Consider the following 21433-nt stretch of genomic DNA (forward strand, 5'->3'; position numbering starts at 1 on the left):
AACTTGTCATGCCTTTGTCCCAACACTGCACCAATGGCATGGTCACTGGCATCACACATCAGTTTAAATGGTAATGTCCAGTCTGGTGCAGATATGACTGGTACTGTGACCAGCTTAGCTTTCAGAGTTTCAAACGCCTGCAGACACTCCTTATCAAAGATAAATGGCGTGTCAGCAGCTAGCAGATTACTCAGAGGTTTGGCAATTTTTGAAAAATCTTTTATAAACCTCCTATAGAATCCTGCATGCCTGATGATTGGATTTTTGATGGTTTAGAATTTCACAAATGAATTCTCGTTGCATGTATAGTTTCTAAACCAACAATAATCCTTTCATACAAAAGATTGTTTGTCACAAGTAACAAACCCCTAAAATTAATAACCGAAGTATTCAAACCTCGGGTCGTTCTCCCTATGAATTGTAATGAAGTGTTTTGTTATTGGTTGTGAGTTATTTTTGGGGTTTTAATAAGAAACATGAAAGATAAATGGCAAGAAAGTAAACTAAGGCCTAAAAAGGTCTTGGCAAGGGTTGGTGGTCAAGGATCTCTATCCTAATCACTAACCACAATATGAGAATTGGCAAGGATTAATCTCATTAAATCATCCTCTAACTAGTAGTAAAGGAAAGTCAAATGAGATATATCAATCCTAGTCCATAAGTCCTAACTCTCCACTAATCCAATTAGTGAGAACTAGAGTCAATGGATCCCAATCATCAATTACTTGGACATTAGTAACTCAAGAGTTCCTAGGTTACCTTTCCAAGCCAAGAACATAAAACTCTGTTCTAGAATCCAACCAAGCATTTTCTCAAACACTTGGAAGGCACAAAAGAAAAGCATAGTAAATTGACAACAAGAATGAAATCTAACAACAATTATTGAAAGGAATTAACAACAACAATCAAGGAACTCACAATTATCATGAATTACCTCAAATTGCATTATTGAAAGAAAACAAAAGAACAACATTAGATCCACAACAAAATGAAGAATTGCTAGAATTAAAGTACATAACTAGAGAGAGGAAGAAGAGAAGAGTAAGATTTGATAAAGGAGAAGTGAATTAAAGCATGAATTAAACCTAGATCTAAGAAGAGAGATTAACCTAAACCTAATCCTAATTCTAGAGAGAAGTGAGAGCTTCTCTCTCTAGAAACTAACTCTAAAATTAATCCTAAGCTAAACTAAAACTAATGGTAACTAACTTGTGTTTCCCTCTTCACTCCTTGGGTTAAATAGCATCAGAAATGAGTTGGATTAGGCCCACAAGGCTTTAGAATTCGCTGGCCACGTTTTGCTTTAAGTGAACCAGGTGGCAGCAACGGCACGTGCGCGTACTGTGCACGTGCGCGTCACCATGCGCGGTTCAACCATAGCAAAACTTATATCGTTTCGAAGCCCCGGATGTTAGCTTTCCAACCCAACTGAAACCATATCATTTGGACCTCTGTAGCTCAAATTATGGTCGTTTAAGTGCAAAGAGGTCAGCTTGACAGCTTTCTGGTTCTTTCATTTCTTCATGAGTTCTCCAACTTTTCATGCTTTCTTTCTTCATTCCCTTGATCCAATCTTTGCCTCCTAAACCTTAAATCACTTAACAAACATATCAAGGCATCTAATGGAATCAAGGTGAATTAAATTTATTTATTTTAAGACCTAAAAAGCATGTTTTCACTCTTAAGCACAATTAAGGGAGAAGTTATAAAACCATGCTATTTCAATGGATAAATGTGGGTAAAAGGTTATAAAATCCCCTAAATCAAGCATAAGATAAACCCTACAAATGGGGTTTATGAATGCCCCAGAAAGCTTCTGATTGCCTTAACATTGGCAGGTGGTGGTAATTTTTCAATTACCTCTACCTTAGCTTGATCCACCTCTATTCCCTTGTTCGAAATTTTGTGCCCAAGGACAATTCCTTCAGTCACCATAAAGTGACATTTCTCCCAGTTTAAAACCAGGTTAGTCTCTTGGCACCTCTTTAGAACAAGTGCTAGATGGTCAAGACAGGAGCTGAATGAGTCTCCAAATACTGAAAAGTCATCCATGAAGACTTCTAGAAATATTTCCACCATATCAGAGAAAATAGAGAGCATGCACCTTTGAAAGGTTGCAGGTGCATTGCACAGACCAAATGGCATCCTTCTGTATGCAAATACTCCAGATGGACATATGAATGCTATTTTCTCTTAATCCTGGGGATCTACTACAATTTGATTAAAACCTGAATATCCATCTAAGAAACAGTAGTATTCATGACCTACTAGTCTTTCTAGCATCTGGTCTATGAATGGTAAAGGAAAATGATCCTTTCTTTTGGCTGTATTGAGCCTTCTATAATCAATACACATATGCCACCCTGTAACTATTCTTGTAGGAACCAGTTCATTTTTTTCATTATGGACCACTGTCATGCCACCTTTCTTAGGGATGACTTGGACAGGGCTTACCCAGGGGCTATCAGAAATAGGATAAATAATCCTAGCCTCTAGTAATTTAGTGACCTCCTTCTGTACCACCTCTTTCATGGCTTGATTCAGCCGCCTTTGTGGATGAACCACTGGCTTAGCGTCACCCTCCAATAGGATCTTGTGCATGCATCTGGCTGGGCTAATGCCCTTAAGATCACTGATGGACCACCCAAGAGTTGTCTTGTATGTCCTTAGCACTTGAATTAGTGCTTCCTCTTCCTGTAGCTCTAAGGTTGACCTTATGATTACAGGAAATGTATCACCTTCTCCCAGAAATGCATATTTCAAAGATGGTGGTAATGGTTTAAGCTCGGGTTTGGGAGGTTTCTCCTCTTCCTGAGGGATTTTCAGAGGTTCTATTATTCTCTCTGGTTCCTTCAAATCAGGCTGAACATCTTTAAAGATATCCTCTAGCTCTGATTCGAGACTCTCAGCCATATTGACCTCTTTTACGAGAGAGTCAATAATATCAACGCTCATGCAGTCATTTTGGGTGTCTGGATGCTGCATAGCTTTAACAACATTCAACTTAAACTCGTCCTCATTGACTCTCAGGGTCACTTCCCCTTTTTGGACGTCAATGAGGGTTTATCCAGTTGCTAGGAAAGGTCTTCCTAGAATGAGAGTTGTACTCTTGTGTTCCTCCATTTCCAGCACCACAAAGTCAGTGGGAAAGGCAACTGGCACAACCTTGACAATCATGTCTTCAATTACACCTGATGGATATCTAATGGAGCCATCGACAAGTTGGAAACATTTTCGGGTTAGTTTAACTTCATCAATCAACCCAAGCTTTTTGATAGTAGCTGCAGGTATTAGGTTAATACTTACCCCAAGATCACATAGAGCTTGCTTGGTACAAGTACCTTCTAATGTGCATGGTATCATAAAGCTTCCCGGATCTTTAATCTTCTCAGGTAAGCTTTTCAGAATGACTACACTGCATTCTTCAGTGAGGTAAACTTTCTCAGTTTCCCTCCAATCCTTCTTATGACTTAAGATCTCTTTCATGAACTTAGCATAGAAGGGTATTTGCTCAAGTGCCTCTGCAAAGAGAATCTTTATTTTAAGAGTCCTGAGATAGTCTGCAAAGCGGGCAAATTGCTTATCCTATTCCGCTTGGCGGAGTTTCTGAGGATAAGGCATTTTGGCTTTATATTCCTCAACCTTAGTTGTTGTAGGTTTATTGCCTACAGATGTGGGTTGAGAAGCCTTTTTAGGGGGGTTGCTATCAGCACTTGTATGTGTCTGATCTCCCACTGGCGTTTGAATGCCAAGGGTGGAAGCTGGAGTGGCGTTAGACGCCATTTCCTTACCTGTTTCTGGCGTCTGAATGCCAGAACTGTGCTCCCTTTGGGCGTTCAACGCCAATTCCTTGATTGTTTCTAGCGTTGAACGCCAGGACTGAGCATGGGTTGGGCGTTCAACGCCAGCTTTCCACCCATTATCTGGCGTTTGAGCGCCAGAGTTATTCCTCTCTAGGCTCTGACTGTCCTCAAAGGGATTTTGGGTAGCAGTCTGTTCATTTCTTGGCTTCCTGCTGCCTTGAAGTGAGGTATTTAATGTTTTTCCACTTCTTAATTGAACTGCTTGGCATTCTTCTATTATTTGTTTTGATAACTGTTGTCCTGTTTGCTTCAACTGTACTTCCATATTCATATTAGCCATTCTTGTTTCTTGTAGTATCTCCTTGAATTCGGCTAGCTGTTTTGTTAGAAAATTCAGTTGCTGATTAAATTCAGTAACTTGTTCTGTAGGACTGAGTTTTGCAGTTACTGTTTTAGCCTCCTCGTTGATGGAAGGTTCACTGCTTAGGTACAGATGTTGATTTCTGGCAACTGTATCAATAAGCTCTTGAGCTTCTTCTATTGTCTTTCTCATGTGTATAGATCCACCACCTGAGTGGTCTAGAGAAATCTGAGCTCTCTCTGTAAGCCCATAATAGAAGATGTCTAACTTCACCCACTCTGAAAATATTTCAGAGGGGCATTTTCTTAGCATCTCTCTGTATCTCTTACAGGCATCATAAAGGGATTTATTATCTCCTTGTTTGAAGCCTTGGATGCTCAGCCTTAGCTGTGTCATCTGTTTTGGAGGAAAATAGTGATTTAAGAATTTTTCTTACAGCTGTTTCTATGTGTTTATGATGTCCTTAGGTTGGTTATTTAACCACCTCTTAGCTTGGTCTTTTACAACAAATGGGAACAGTAATAGCCTGTAGACATCCTGATCTACCTCTTTATCATGTATTGTGTCAGCAATTTGTAATAACTGTGCCAGAAACTCTGTAGGTTCTTCCCGTGGAAGACCGAAATACTAGCAACTTTGCTGCACCATGATAATGAGCTGAGGATTCAACTAAAAGCTACTGACTCCTATGGAGGGTATACAGATACTACTCCCATATGAAGCAGTAGTGGGGTTAGCATATGACCCCAGAGTCCTTCTGGACTGTTCATTTCCACTTAGATCCATGATGGAGAAAGGGAGATGATGTGGATTTATTTTTTAAAAAAATTATTTTCGAAATAATAAAATAAAATAAAAAAAGAAATAAAAATAAAAATAAAAATAAAAATTTGAAAATATTTTATGAAGATTTTCGAAAAAGTGAGGAGAGAGAAAGTGGTTAGGATATTTTTGAAGAATATGTGATTTGAAAAATTTTGACCAAGTCAACCCAAGTAATTTGAAAATTATGAAAAATTTGAGGAGAGGATAAATTTTTTTTGAATTTTGAATTTTATGATGAAAGAGAAAAACACATAAAAGACACAAGACTTAAACTTTTTAGATCTAATGCACCTTGTTTTCGAAAAATTTGGAGGGAAAATACCAAGGAACACCAAACTTAAAAATTTTAAGATCAAAACACAGAAAACTCAAGAACACTTTGAAGATTCACAAGAACAACAAGAACAAAAGAAAGAACACCAAACTTAAAATTTTTAGAAAACCACAATAAAATTTTCGAAAATTAAAGAAAGATTAATAAGAAAACATCAAACTTAAAGTTTGGCACAAGATTTAATCAAGAAAAATTATTTCTGAAAATGTTTTAAAAAGAGAATACCCAATTGCCAAGAACATAAACCAACGCTCTAGCCAATTGAACTATAAATTTAATGTGTTTTAATATTGTATAAAAATTAATATTTTTGAAAACTGATATTTAAAAAAAAACACAAGGAAAACACGAAAACACACAGAACAGGAAAAACCAAATATCAAACAAGAAAAATTGACAAGAACAATTTGAAGATCAAGAAAAAATAAAGAACATGCAATTCGATAATTGAGAGACAAAGAAAAGCATGCAATTAACATCAAACTTAGAACATGACACTAAAATCATAAAAAAAATGAAAATTCAATTAAAGAAAAATAATATTTTTGAAATTTTTTTTAAAAGGAATAATAGAAGATGCAATCTTAATGACTCTAAACCAAAAAGACAAATTTTTTCCTAATCTAAGTAACAAGAATCACTGTCAGTTGTTCAAACTCAAAAAATTCCTGGCAACGGCACCAAAAACTTGGTGCACGAAATTGTGTATGCCAATATTAATGGACTATTTCTCACAGCTTCGCACAACTAACCAGCAAGTGCACTGGGTCGTCGAAGTAATACCTTACGTGAGTAAGGGTTGAATCCCACGGAGATTGTTGGCTTGAAGCAAGCTATGGTTATCTTATCATTCTTAGTCAGGATACCAACAACAGTGTTTTGTAAGTTCAATTGTGAAAAAGTAAAAAGGCATAAAATAAATACTTATTGTGCAATAGTGGAGAATATGTTGGAGTTTTGGAGATTCTTTGTCCTCTGAATTTCAGCTTTTCTCTTGTCCTCCTCTTCACACACGCAAGGCTCCTTCCATGGCAAGCTGTATGTAGGGCATCACCGTTGTCAATGGCTACTTCCCATCCTCTCAGTGAAAATGGTCCAAATACTCTGTCACAGCACGGCTAATCATCTATTGGTTCTCAATCATGTCAGAATAGAATCCATTAATTCTTTTGCGTTTGTCATCACGCCCAACAATCGCGAGTTTGAAGCTGGTCACAGCCATTCAATCCTTGAATCCTACTCGGAATACCACATACAAGGTTTAGACTTTTCGGATCCTCAAGAATGGCCGCCAAAATGTTCTAGCTTATACCACGAAGATTCTGATTAAGGAATCTAAAAGATACTCATTCAATCTAATGTAGAACGGAGGTGGTTGTCAGGCACACGTTCATGGATTGAGGAATGTGATGAGTGTCACGGATCATACCCTTCTTCATAGTGAAGTGCGAATGAACATCTTAGATAGGAACAAGCATGTTTGAATGGAAAACAGAAATAATTGCATTAATTCATCGAGACGATGCAGAGCTCCTCACCCCCAACAATGGAGTTTAGAGACTCATGCCGTCAAAGAGTATAAAATTCAGATCTAAAAATGTTATGAGCTACAAAAAAAAAGTCTCTAAAAGTTGTTTAAATACTAAACTAGTAACCTAGGTTTACAGAAAATGAGTAAACTAAGTTAATTGGTGCAGAAATCCACTTATGGGGCCCACTTGGTGTGTGCTGGGGCTGAGACTTAAGCTTCTCACGTGCCTGGGCTGTTTCTAGAGTTGAACGCCATGTTGTAACCTATTTCTGGCATTGAACTCCAACTTGTAACCTGTTTCTGGCGCTGAATGTCAGACTGCAACATGGAACTGGCGTTGAATGCAAGTTTACGTCATCTATCTTCGCGCAAAGTATGGACTATTATATATTGTTGGAAAGCCCTGGATGTCTACTTTCCAACCCAATTGAGAACGTGCCAATTGAATTTCTGTAGTTCCAAAAAGTCTATTCCGAGTGCAGGGAGGTCAGAATCCAACAGCATCAGCAGTCCTTTTTCAGCCTAAATCAGATTTTTGCTCAGTTCCCTCAATTTCAGCTAGAAAATACCTGAAATCACAGAAAAATACACAAACTCATAGTAAAGTCCAGAAATATAAATTTTTCCTAAAATCTAATAAAATGATACTAAAAACTAACTAAAACACACTAAAATCTACATGAAATTACCCCCAAAAAGCATATAAAATATCCGCTCATCATAAACTTGTAAGGTAAAACAAGGATTAAAGAAGCATGAAAGCATTCAAGCTAAAGTCTATGGATGCATATGATCATGAAATACAATGCATTAAGGTAAATGCACAACATCATCCATCAAGATATTGCCTAGCCAAAGAAAAGGATTCAAATCACATGGTGGCCAAATCATGCAATTCAAAAAGATTAAACATGCCTGAAGGCATTTCTCATCACTTGGTATTCTTAAAAGGTAAGCATGAAAAACTCAACCAAGTAAAAAAATATAACCTCAACAATAGAATCCAACAATGATTATAAATATAATGATGTTAAGACAACACCCTTTTTATTATCCAGCAGCAATTAATGGTAAGCAAGAATAACAATCCAACACTTACAATGAAAAAGAGAAAATGAAATGAAACTAACTAAAACTAACTAATCAACTAACTAACTAACTAATTAGTTAACTAAAATAAATGGTTATCAATGGTGCTTGGGAGTGTTGGATAAGGGATAGAAGAAGGGAAGAATAAAGGTGAAGGAAAGAAATGGAAAGAGGAGAGGAAAAGAAATGTAGTGAAGGAGAGTCATCCATGCGTACGCGAGCATGCCGCGTGCACGCGGATGGTAGTGGAATAGGCGCGACGCGTACGTGCAAGGCACGCGTATGCATGCCTGGTGAACTGGAGATGAGGCGCGCACGCGTCCATCGCGCTTACATGGGGGTTGATGTTTGTGCCTTAGGCACAAAGTTCGCACAGTGCAGGTGCAACTCTTGGGTCATTGGCTGGGGGTGGAACTTCTGCATCTACGCGGACGTGTGGTGGACGAAATTGTGATCCTCTTTGTATTTGCATGAGATTTAAAAATTGGCTCTATTGGAATTTATGATCACAACTTCATTCAACTTAACCAGCAAGTGTACTGGGTCATCCAAGTAATACCTTACGTGAGTAAGGGTCGATCCCACAGAGATTGTTAGTATGAAGCAAGCTATGGTCATCTTGTAAATCTCAGTTAAGTGGATTCATGGGGTCAAATGTAATTGGATTAGATAATTTAAAAGATAAATAAAATAAAAAGGGATAGAAATACTTATGTAAATCAATAGTGGGAATTTCAGATAGGTGTGTGGAGATGCTAGAATCCTTTCGAATCTCTACTTTCTTATTGCTTTCATCCAATCCTTCTTACTCCTTTCCATGGCAAGCTGTATGTAGGGCATCACCATCATCAATGGCTACTTTTAATCCTCTCGGGAAAATGGTCCTATGCGCTATCACCCTTGTTGATAGCTACATCCCATCCTCTCAGTGAAAATGGTCCAAATGCTCTGTCACAGCACGGCTAATCATCTATCGGTTTTCAATCAGGTTGGAGTAGAATCCATTGATTCTTTTGCGTTTGTCATCACGCCCAGCCTTCAGGAGTTTGAAGCTCGTCACAGTCATTCAATACCGGAATCCTACTCGGAATACCATGGACAAGGTTAGACTTTTCGGATTCCCGGGATCCTACTCGGAATACCACAGACAAGGTTAGACTTTTCGGATCCCCATGAATGCCGCCATCTATCTAGCTTATACCACGAAGATTCTGTTGGGGGAATCTAAGAGATATGCGCTCGGCCTAAAGTAGAACGGAAGTGGTTGTCAGTCACGCACGTTCATAGGTGAGAATGATGATGAGTGTCACAGATCATCACATTCATCAACGTGTTGTGCAACGTATATCTTGGAATAAGAATAAAAGAGAATTGAATAGAAAGTAATAATAATTGTATTGAAACTTGAGGTACAGCAGAGCTCCACACCCTTAATCTATGGTGTGTAGAAACTCCACCGTTGAAAATACATAAGTGAAAGGTTCAGGCATGGCTGAATGGCCAGCCCCCATGGTCTAAGGACTAGGCGTCCAGAGATGTCTAATACACTAGTAAAAAGTCCTATTTATAATAAACTAGCTACTAGGGTTTTCATGAGTAAGTAATTGAAGCATAAATCCACTTCCGGGGCTCACATGGTGTATGTTTGGGCTGAGCATGATCTATCCACGAGCTGAGGCATTTATTAGAGTTGAACTCCAAGTCATAGCGTGTTTTGGGCGTTCAACTCCAGATCATGACGTGTTTCTAGCGTTTAACTCCAGACAGCAGCATGTACTTGGCGTTGAACGCCAAGTTACGTCATCAATTTCCGAATAAAGTATGGATTATTATATATTGATGGAAAGCTCTGGATGTCTACTATTCAACGCCGTTGAGAGCGAGCCTTTTAGAATTCTGTAGCTCCAGAAAATCCATTTCGAGTGCAGGGAGGTCAGATTCCAACAGCATCAGCAGTCCTTTTGTCAGCCTTTTTCAGAGTTTTGCTTAAGTCCCTCAATTTCAGCCAGAAATTACCTGAAATCATAGAAAAACACACAAACTCGTAGTAAAGTCCAGAAATGTGAATTTAACATAAAACTAATGAAAACATCCCTAAAAGTAGCTTGAACTTACTAAAAACTACCTAAAAATAATGCCAAAAAGTGTATAAATTATCCGCTCATCACAACACCAAACTTAAATTGTTGCTTGTCCCCAAGCAACTGAAAATCAATTAGGATAAAAAAGAAGAGAATATACTATAAATATCAAAATATCAATGAATATTAATTCTAATTAGATGAGCGGGACTTGTAGCTTTTTGCTTCTGAACAGTTTTGGCATCTCACTTTTTCCTTTGAAGTTTAGAATGATTGGCTTCTCTAGGAACTTAGAATTTCGGATAGTGTTATTAACTTTCCTAGTTAAGCATGTTGATTCTTGAACACAGCTACTTATGAGTCTTGGCCGTGGCCCTAAGCATTTTGTTTTCCAGTATTACCACCGGATACACAAATGCCACAGACACATAACTGGGTGAACCTTTTCAGATTGTGACTCAGCTTTGCTAGAGTCCCTAGTTAGAGGTGTCCAGAGCTCTTAAGCACACTCTTTTTGCTTTGGATCACGACTTTAACCACTCAGTCTCAAGCTTTTCACTTGGGCCTTCATGACACAAGCACATGGTTAGGGATAGCTTGATTTAGCCGCTTAGGCCTGGATTTTATTTCCTTGGGCCCTCCTATCCATTGATGCTCAAAGCCTTGGATCCTTTTTACCCTTGCCTTTTGGTTTTAAGGGTTATTGGCTTTTTCTGCTTGCTTTTTCTTTTTCTTTCTATTTTTTTCGCCATTTTTTTTGCAAGCTTCTATTTTTTTTTCACTGCTTTTTCTTGCTTCAAGAATCAATTTTAACACTCATAGACAACAATAACATTTCTTGCTTTTTCCACTATCATCAATAACATTTCTCTTTGTTCATCATTCTTTCAAGAGCCAACAGTTTTAACACTCATAGACAACAAGATCAAAAATATGCACTGTTCAAGCATTCATTCAGAAAACAAAAAGTATTGTCACCACATCAATATAATTAAATTAAATTCAAAGATAATTTTGAAATCCATGTACTTCTTGTTCTTTTGAATTAAAGCATATTTCATTTAAGAGAGGTGAAGGATTAATGGATTTTATTCATAGCTTTAAGACATGGTTACTACATACTAATGATCATGAAGTAGAGACACAAAATATAGATAAACATAACATAGAAACCGAAAAACAGAAAGAAATAAGAACAAGGAATGAATCCACCTTAGTGGCGTCCTCTTCTTGAAGGACCAACAATGTCCTTAAGCTCTTCTATGTCCCTTCCTTGCCTTTGTTGCTCCTCCCTCATTGCTCTTTGATCTTCTCTTAATTCATGGAGAATGATGGAGTGCTCATGATGTTCCACCCTTAATTGTTCAACATTGTGGCTCAAATCTTCTAAGGAAGTGTTGAGTTGTGCCCAATAGTTGTTGGGAGAAAAGTGTATCCCTTGAGGCATCTCAGGGATTTCTTGAAGATGAGCTTCCTCATGCATCTCTTGAGAACCGTGAAGGGTCTCTCTTGCTTGCTCCATCCTCTTCTTGGTGATGGGCTTATCCTCTTCAATGGAGATGTCTCCTTCTATGATAACTCCAGCTGAGTAACATAGATGACAAATAAGGTGAGGAAAAGCTAGCCTTGCCATGGTGGAGGGCTTGTCGGCTATTTTGTAGATTTCATTGGAGATGACCTCATAAACTTCTACTTCCTCTCCAATCATGATGCTATGAATCATGATGGCCCGATCCATAGTAACTTCAGATCGGTTGCTAGTAGGAATGATGGAGCGTTGAATGAACTCCAACCATCCTCTAGCCATAGGCTTGAGGTCCAGTCTTCTTAGTTGAACTGGCTTGCCTTTGGAGTCTCTTTTCCATTGAGCTCCTTCCACACATATGTCCGTAAGGACTTGGTCCAACCTTTGATTAAAGTTGACTCTTCTAGTGTAGGGGCGTTCATCTCCTTGCATCATGGGCAAGTGAAACGCCAACCTCACATTTTCCGGACTAATATCTAAGTATTTCCCCGAACCATTGTGAGATAATTCTTTGGACTCGGGTTCATACTTTGATCATGGTCCTAGTGATCCATGCATTGGCATAGAACTCTTGAACCATTAAGATTCCGACTTGTTGCATGGGGTTGGTTAGGACTTCCCAACCTCTTCTTCGGATCTCATGTCGGATCTCCGGATACTCATTCTTCTTGAGCTTGAAAGGGACCTCAGGGATCACCTTCTTCTTTGCCACAACATCATAGAAGTGGTCTTGATGGCTTTTAGAGATGAATCTTTCCATCTCCCATGACTCGGAGGTGGAAGCTTTTGTCTTCCCTTTTCCTTTTCTAGAGGATTCTCCAGCCTTAGGTGCCATTGATGGTAGTGGAAAACAAAAAAGATTGTGCTTTGACCACACCAAACTTAAAATATTGCTCGTCCTCGAGCAATAGAAGAAAGAAGAGAAGAAGAAGAAGAAGAGAATATGGTAGAGAGGGAGAGATGTAGCTTCGGCCAAGGTGAAGAATAGGGGGCTGTGTTGTGTGAAAATGAAGTAGAATGGAAGGGTATATATAGGGAGAGGGGAGAGTGAAGTTTCGGCCATATAGGGTGGGAATGGGTGGGAAAATGTTTTTGAATTTTTGAAGGTAAGTGGGGTTTATGGGGAAGAGTGGATGGATGTGAGTGGTGAAGGGGGTGATTGGGAAGAGGGTTTGAGATGATTGGTGAAGGGTGTTGGGAAGTGTGACATGGGGAAGAGTAAAATAGGAATAGGAGGTAAGGTGGGAATATAGTAGGTGGGGATCCTGTGCGGTCCACAGATCCTGAGGTGTCAAGGAATTCCATCCCTGCACCAAATAGGCATGTAAAATGCCTTTGCACACCATTCTGGTGTTTAAACGCCGAGTGGTGCACATTCTGGGCGTTCAACGCCCACATGTAACATGTTTCTGGCGTTGAATGCCAGTTTCATGCTTGTTACTGGCGTTCAGTGCCAGCTTTTCCTCTAGGCACATTCCTGGCGTTCAGCGCCAGAATGTTGCTTGTTTCTGACGTTCAGCGCCAGATTCATGCTCTGTTCTGGCGTTGAACGCCAGCCAGATGCACCTTACTGGCGTTGAACGCCAGCCTGTGCTTTCTCCAGGGTGTGATTTTTCTTCTGCTGTTTTTGATTCTGTTTTTAATTTTTCTATTTTTTTCATGACTCCACATGATCATGTACCTAATAAAACACAAAATAACAATAAAATAAAATAAAATAAAAATTAGATAAATAAAATTGGGTTGCCTCCCAACAAGCGCTTCTTTAGTGTCAATAGCTTGACAGTGGCTCTCATGGAGCCACAAAGGTGATCAGGTCAATGTTGTATAGTCCCAACACCAAACTTAGAGTTTGGATATGGGATCTTGACACCAAACTTAGGATTTGGTTGTGGCCTCACAACACCAAACTTAGAGTTTGACTGTGGGGGCTCTTCTTGACTCTGAACTGAGAGAAGCTCTTCATGCTTACTCTCTTTTGTCACAGAGGGATGGCCATGTGCCTTAAACACAAGGTAGTCCCCATTCAATTGAAGGACTAGTTCACCTCTGTTGACATCTATCACAACTCCTGCTGTAGCTAGGAAAGGTCTTCCAAGGATGATGCATTCATCCTCTTCCTTCCTAGTGTCTAAGATTATGAAATCAGCAGGGATGTAAAGGCCTTCAACCTTTACTAACACGTCCTCTACTATTCCATAAGCTTGTCTCAATGACTTGTCTGCCAATTGTAGTGAGAACAAGGCAGGTTGTACCTCAATGATCCCAAGCTTCTCCATTACAGAGAGTGGCATAAGATTTATCCCTGACCCTAGATCACATAAAGCTTTTTCAAAGGTCATGGTGCCTATGGTACAAGGTATTAAGAACTTGCCAGGATCTTGTTTCTTTTGAAGTAGAGTTTGCTGAATCCAGGTATCTAGTTCATTAATGAGCAAGGGAGGTTCACTTCCCCAAGTCTCATTACCAAACAACTTGGCATTCAGCTTCATGATAGCTCCTAAATATTGAGCAACTTGCTCTCCAGTCACATCTTCATCCTCTTCAGAGGAAGAATAGTCTTCAGAGCTCATGAATGGCAGAAGGAGATTTAATGGAATCTCTATGGTCTCTATATGAGCCTCAGATTCCTTTGGATCCTTAATAGGAAATTCCTTCTTGCTTGAGGGACGTCCCAGGAGATCTTCCTCACTAGGATTTTCGTCCTACTCCTCCCTTGTGCATTCGGCCATATTGATTACATCAATGGCCTTGCACTCTCCTTTTGGATTCTCTTCTGTATTGCTTGGGAGAATACTGGGAGGAGTTTCACTGACTTTCTTACTCAGCTGGCTGATGAGCAGATATTTTATACGCTTTTTGGGGGTAATTTCATGTAGATTTTAATATGTTTTAATTAGTGTTTAGTAGAATATTATTAGTTTTTAGGAAAAAATTCATATTTCTATACTTTACTATGAGTTTGTGTGTTTTTCTGTGATTTCAGGTATTTTCTGGCTGAAATTGAGGGAGTTGAGCAAAAATCTGAGTTAGGCTGAAAAAGGACTGCTGATGCTGTTGGATCCTGACCTCCCTGCATTCGGAATGGATTTTTTGGAGCTACAGAAGTCCAGTTGATGCGCTCTCAACGGCGTTGGAAAGTAGACATCCAGGGATTTCCTGCAATATATAATAGTCTATACTTTGCGCGAAGATAGATGACGTAACTTGGCGTTGAACGCCAAGTACATGCTCCTGTCTGGAGTTAAACGCCAGAAACACGTCATGATCCGGAGTTGAACGCCCAAAACACGTTATAACTTGGAGTTCAACTCCAAGAAAAGCCTCAGCTCGTGGATAGCTTTAGTCTCAGCCCCAGCACACACCAAGTGGGCCCCAGAAGTGGATTTCTGCACCAATTATCTTAGTTTACTCATATTTTGTAAACCTAGGTTACTAGTTTACTATTTAAACAACTTTTAGAGACTTATCTTGTACCTCATGACATTTTCAGATCTGAATTTTATACACTTTGATGGCATGAGTCTCTAAACTCCATTGTTGGGGGTGAGGAGCTCTGTAGCGTCTCGATGAATTAATGCAATTGTTTCTATTTCTCCATTCAAACGTGTGTGTTCCTATCTAAGATGTTCATTCGCGCTTAATTATGAAGAAGGTGATGATCCGTGACACTCATCACCTTCCTCAATCCATGAACGTGTGCCTGACAACCACCTCCATTCTACATCAGATTGAATGAGCTTCTCTTAGATTCTTTAATCAGAATCTTCGTGGTATAAGCTAGATTGATAGCGGCATTCATGAGAATCCGGAAAGTCTAAACCTTGTCCGTGGTATTCCGAGTAGGATTCTTGGATTGAATGACTGTGACGAGCTTCAAACTCCTGAAGGCTGGGCATTAGTGACAGACGCAAAAGAATCATTGGATTCTATTCCAACCTGATTGAGGACCGACAGATGATTAGCCGTGCTGTGACAGGGCATTTGGACCATTTTCACTGAGAGGATGGGAAGTAGCCATTGACAACGGTGACACATTACATATAGCATGCCATGGAGGGAACTTTGCACTTTTCCATGGATGGAATATTACATTATAGGAATAAATCAGACAAAGCATCTCCAAAACTCCAACATACTATCCATTACTGCATAACAAGTATTTATTTTATGCCCTTTTCCCTTTCTTCACTGAACTTGAAAAACACTGTTGTTGGCATCCTGACTAAGAATAATAAGATAAACATAGCTTGCTTCAAACCAACAATCTCTGTGGGATTCGACCCTTACTCACGTAAGGTATTACTTGGACGACCCAGTGCACTTGCTGGTTAGCTGTGCGGATTGCAAAAAGTGTCATTGCAATTTCGTGCACCAAGTTTTTAGCACCGTTGCCGGGGATTGTTCGAGTTTGAACAACTAAAGGTTTATTTTATTCCTTAGATTAGGAATAATTTATTTTTATTGTATAGAGTCATTAAATTCTGATAGGATAGTTTCTTTTCAAAAATATTATTTTTCTTAATTAATTGTTAATTTTCGTGAGTTTAGTGTCTTGTTCTAAGTTTGGTGTTAATTGCATATTTTATATTTTTCTTTAAATTTTCGAACTTGTGTTTTTGTTCTTCATTGATCTTCAAGTTGTTCTTGTTTATTTTGCTTGTTTGATCTTGAGTTTTTCTTGTTTTGTGTCTTTTCTTGTTTTTCTTGTGCTTTTTCAAAACATTAACTTTCAAAAAAATTATACTTTTATCCATAAATATAATACATCTTTAAAACAAACACTGAAGTTACTGCCCAATTGGCTGGAGCATTAGGAGTTGTTCTTAATAATTGGGTATCTTCTTTAAAATCTTTTTCAAAAATAATTTTTCTTGATTGAATCTTGTGCCAAACTCTAAGTTTGGTATTTTCTTGTTAAGTTTTCTTTAATTTTCGAAAATTTGTCTTGGTTTTCTAAAAATTTTAAGTTTGGTGTTCTTTCCTTTGTTCTTGTGAATCTTCAAGGTGTTCTTGAGTCTTTCTTGTGTTTTGGATCTTAAAATTTTTAAGTTTGGTGTTCCTTGGTATTTTTCCTCCAAAAATTTTCGAAAATAAGGAGCATTAGATCTAAAAATTTTAAGTCTTGTGTCTTTTGTGTGTTTTTCTCTTTCATCATAAAATTCAAAATTCAAAAATATATCTTTTCTAACTAATATTGAACTACATTTTCGAAAATTTTATATAAAAATTTGGATTTCAATTTCAAAATATTTTCAATTTCTTTTATTTATTTTGTTGTTATTTTATTTTATAAAATAAATTTTTTATAAAATAAATAATATCAACATACATATCATCTCCTTTATTCCATCATGGAACTAAGTGGGAATGAACAGTCCAGGAGGACTCTGGGGTCATATGCTAACCCCACTACTGCTTCATATGGGAGTAGTATCTGTATACCCTACATTGGAGTTAGTAGCTTTAAGTTGAATCCTCAGCTCATTATCATGGTGCAGCAAAGCTGCCAGTATTCCGGTCTTCCACATGAAGAACCTACAGAGTTTCTGGCATAATTTTTGTAAATTGCTGACACAGTACATGATAAAGAAGTAGATCAGGATGTCTACAAATTATTACTGTTTCCATTTGCTGTAAAAGATCAAGCTAAGAGGTGGTTAAATAACCAACCTAAGAACAGCATAAAGACATGGAAACAGCTGTCAAAAAAATTCCTGAATCACAATTTTCCTCCAAAACAGATGACACAGCTAAGGCTAAGCATCCAAGGCTTCAAACAAGGAGATAATGAATCCCTTTATGATGCCTGGGAGAGATACAGAGAGATGCTAAGAAAATGCCCCTCTGAGATGTTTTCAGAGTGGGAGCAATTAGACATCTTCTACTATGGGCTTACAGAAAAAGTTCAGATTTCTCTAGATCACTCAGCCGGTGGATCTATACATATGAGAAAAACAATTGAAGAAGCTCAAGAGCTTATTGATACAGTTGCCAGAAATCAGCATATGTACCTAAGTAGTGAATCCTCCATGAAAGAAGAAGCTAAAACAGTAACTGCTGAACTCAGTCCTGTGGATCAGGCTAATGAATTCAATCAGCAATTAGACTTTCTAACTCAGCAGCTAGCCGAATTCAAGGAAATACTACAAGAAACAAGAATGGCTAACAGGAATATGGAAGTACAGTTAAAGCAAATAGAAAAGCAACTATCAAAACAAATAACAGAAGAATGCCAAGCAGTTCAATTAAGAAGTGGGAAAACATTAAATATCTCACTTCAAAGCAGCAGGAAGCCAAGAAATGAACAAATGGCTACTCAAAATCCCTCTGAGGACAATCAGAGCCCAGAGAGGAATAATGCTGGCGCTAAATGCCCAGCCCATGCTCATTCCTGGCGTTCAACGCTAGAAATAAGCATGAATCCAGCGTTGAACGCCCAAAGGAAGCACAGTTCTGGCGTTCAGATACCAGTAACAAATAAGGAGTTGGCGTCTAACGCCACTCCAGCTTCCACCCCAGGCATTCAAACGCCAGTGGGGGATCAGTCACATACAAGTGCTGATAGCAACCCTTCTAAAAAGGCTTTCCAACCCATTTCTGTAGGTAATAAACCTGCAGCAACTAAGGTTGAGGAATATAAAGCCAAAATGCCTTATCCTCAAAAACTCCGCCAAGCGGAACAGGATAAGCAATTTGCTCGCTTTGCAGACTATCTCAGGACTCTTGAAATAAAGATTCTGTTTGCAGAAGCACTTGAGCAAATACCCTCTTATGCTAAGTTCATGAAAGAGATCTTAAGTCATAAGAAGGATTGGAGGGAGACTAAAAAAGTTTACCTCACTGAAGAATGCAGTGCAGTCATTCTGAAAAGCTTACCTGAGAAGCTTAAAGATCCCGGGAGCTTTATGATACCATGCACATTAGAGGGTACTTGTACCAAGCAAGCTTTATGTGATCTTGGGGCGAGTATCAACCTAATACGTGCATCTACTATCAGAAAGCTTGGTTTGACTGAAGAAATCAAACCAACCAGGATATATCTTCAACTTGCTGATGGCTCCATTAAATACCCATCAGGCATGATTGAAGACATGATTGTTAAGGTTGGGCCATTTGCCTTTCCTACCGACTTTGTGGTGCTGGAAATGGAGGAGCACAAGAGTGCAACTCTCATTCTAGGAAGACCTTTCCTAGCAACTGGCCAAACCCTCATTGACATCCAAAAAGGGGAAGTAACCTTGAGAGTCAATGAGGAGGAGTTCAAGTTGAATGTTGTCAAAGCCATGCAACATCCAGACACCCCAGATGACTGCATGAGTGTTGATATCATTGACTCTCTGGTAAGAGAGGTCAATATGGCTGAGAGTCTCGAATCAGAGCTAGAGGACATCTTTAAAGATGTCCAGCCTGATTTGGAGGAATCAGAGAGAATAATAGAACCTCTGAAAATCCCTCAGAAAGGGGAGAAACCTCCCAAACCCGAGCTCAAACCATTACCACCATCCCTGAAATATGTATTTTTGGGAGAAGGTGATACCTTTCCTGTAATCATAAGCTCTACCTTAGAGCCACAGGAAGAAGAAGCACTAATTCAAGTGCTAAGGACACACAAGACAGCTCTTGGGTGGTCCATCAGTGATCTTAAGGGCATTAGCCCAGCCAGATGCATGCACAAGATCCTATTGGAGGGTGACGCCAAGCCAGTGGTCTAACAACAAAGGCGGCTGAACCCAGCCATGAAGGAAGTTGTGCAGAAGGAGGTCACTAAATTACTAGAGGCTGAGATTATTTATCCTATTTCTGACAGCCCCTGGGTAAGCCCTGTCCAAGTCGTCCCTAAGAAGGGAGGCATGACAGTGGTTCATAATGAAAAAAATGAATTGGTTCCTACAAGAATAGTTACAGGGTGGCGTATGTGTATTGATTATAGAAGGCTCAATACAGCCACCAGAAAGGACCATTTTCCTTTACCATTCATAGACCAGATGCTAGAAAGACTAGCAGGTCATGAATACTACTTCTTCCTGGATGGATATTCAGGTTATAATCAAATTGCAGTAGATCCCCAGGATCAAGAGAAAACAGCATTCACATGCCCATCTGGAGTATTTGCATACAGTAGGATGCCATTTGGCTTGTGCAATGCACCTGCAACCTTTCAAAGGTGCATGCTCACTATCTTATCTGATATGGTAGAGAAGTTTCTGGAAGTCTTCATGGATGACTTTTCAATATTTGGAGACTCATTCAGCTCCTGCCTTAACCATTTAGCACTTGTTCTGAAAAGATGCCAAGAGACCAACCTAGTTCTAAACTGGGAAAAATGTCACTTTATGGTGACTGAAGGGATTGTCCTTGGGCATAAAATTTCAAACAAGGGAATAGAGGTGGATCAAGCTAAAGTTGAAGTAATTGAAAAATTACCACCACCTGCCAATGTTAAGGCAATCAGAAGCTTTCTGGGACATGCATGATTCTATAGGAGGTTTATAAAGGATTTTTCAAAAATTGCAAAACCTCTGAGCAATCTGCTAGCAGCTGACACGCCATTTGTGTTTGACACAAAGTGTCTGCAGGCGTTTGAGACCCTGAAAGCTAAGCCGGTCACAGCACCAGTTATTTCTGCACCAGACTGGACATTACCCTTTGAACTAATGTGTGATGCCAGTGACCATACCATTGGTGCAGTATTGGGACAGAGGCATAACAAGCTTCTGCATGTCATTTATTATGCTAGCAGTGTTTTAAATGATGCCCAGAAAAATTACACAACCACAGAAAAAGAGCTACTTGTAGTGGTTTACGCCATTGACAAATTCAGATCCTATTTAGTAGGATCAAAAGTGATTGTGTACACTAATCATGCTGCTCTTAAATATCTACTCACAAAGCAGGACTCAAAACCCAGACTTATAAGATGGGTGTTGCTTCTGCAAGAGTTTGATATAGAAATAAGAGACAGAAAAGGGACAGAGAATCAGGTAGCAGATCACCTGTCCCGAATAGAACCAGTAGAAGGGGCGTCCCTCCCTCTTACTGAGATCTCTGAAACCTTTCCGGATGAGTAACTCTTTGCCATCCAGGAAGTGCCATGGTTTGCAGATATTGCAAACTACAAGGCAGTGAGGTTCATATCCAAAGAGTACAGTAGACAGCAATCAAAGAAATGGATCACAGATGCAAAGTACTATCTTTGGGATGAACCATATCTCTTCAAGAGATGTGCAGACGGAGTAATCCGTAGATGTGTGCCTAAGGAAGAAGTGCAGAAGATCCTATGGCACTGCCATGGATCACAGTATGGAGGACATTTTGGAAGTGAGCGAACAGCCACAAGAGTCCTCCAATGTGGCTTCTACTGGCCTACTCTCTATAAAGATTCCCGAGTGTTTGTACTTAATTGTGACAGTTGCCAAAGATCTGGCAATCTGCCTCACAGTTATGCCATTCCTCAACAAGGGATCTTGGAGATTGAGTTATTTGATGTATGGGGTATTGACTTTATGGGACCTTTCCCACCATCATACTCAAACACTTATATTCTGGTGGCAGTGGATTATGTATCCAAATGGGTGGAGGCTATTACAACACCCACTAATGACACTAAAACAGTGTTAAAATTCCTCCAGAAATACATCTTCAGTAGATTTGGTACCCCTAGAGTATTAATCAGTGATGGGGGCACTCATTTCTGCAATAAACAGCTTTACTCTGCTTTGGTTTGTTATGGAGTTAGCCACTCCATACCATCCACAGACTAATGGGCAAGCTGAAGTCTCAAATAGAGAACTCAAAAGAATCCTGGAACGGACTGTAATTAACCGTAGAAGGGATTGGGCAAGAAGCTTGGATGATGCTCTGTGGGCATATAGAACAGCATT

The sequence above is a fragment of the Arachis hypogaea genome, chromosome 5 (assembly GCF_003086295.3).
Source record: "Arachis hypogaea cultivar Tifrunner chromosome 5, arahy.Tifrunner.gnm2.J5K5, whole genome shotgun sequence".
NCBI lineage: Eukaryota > Viridiplantae > Streptophyta > Magnoliopsida > Fabales > Fabaceae > Arachis > Arachis hypogaea.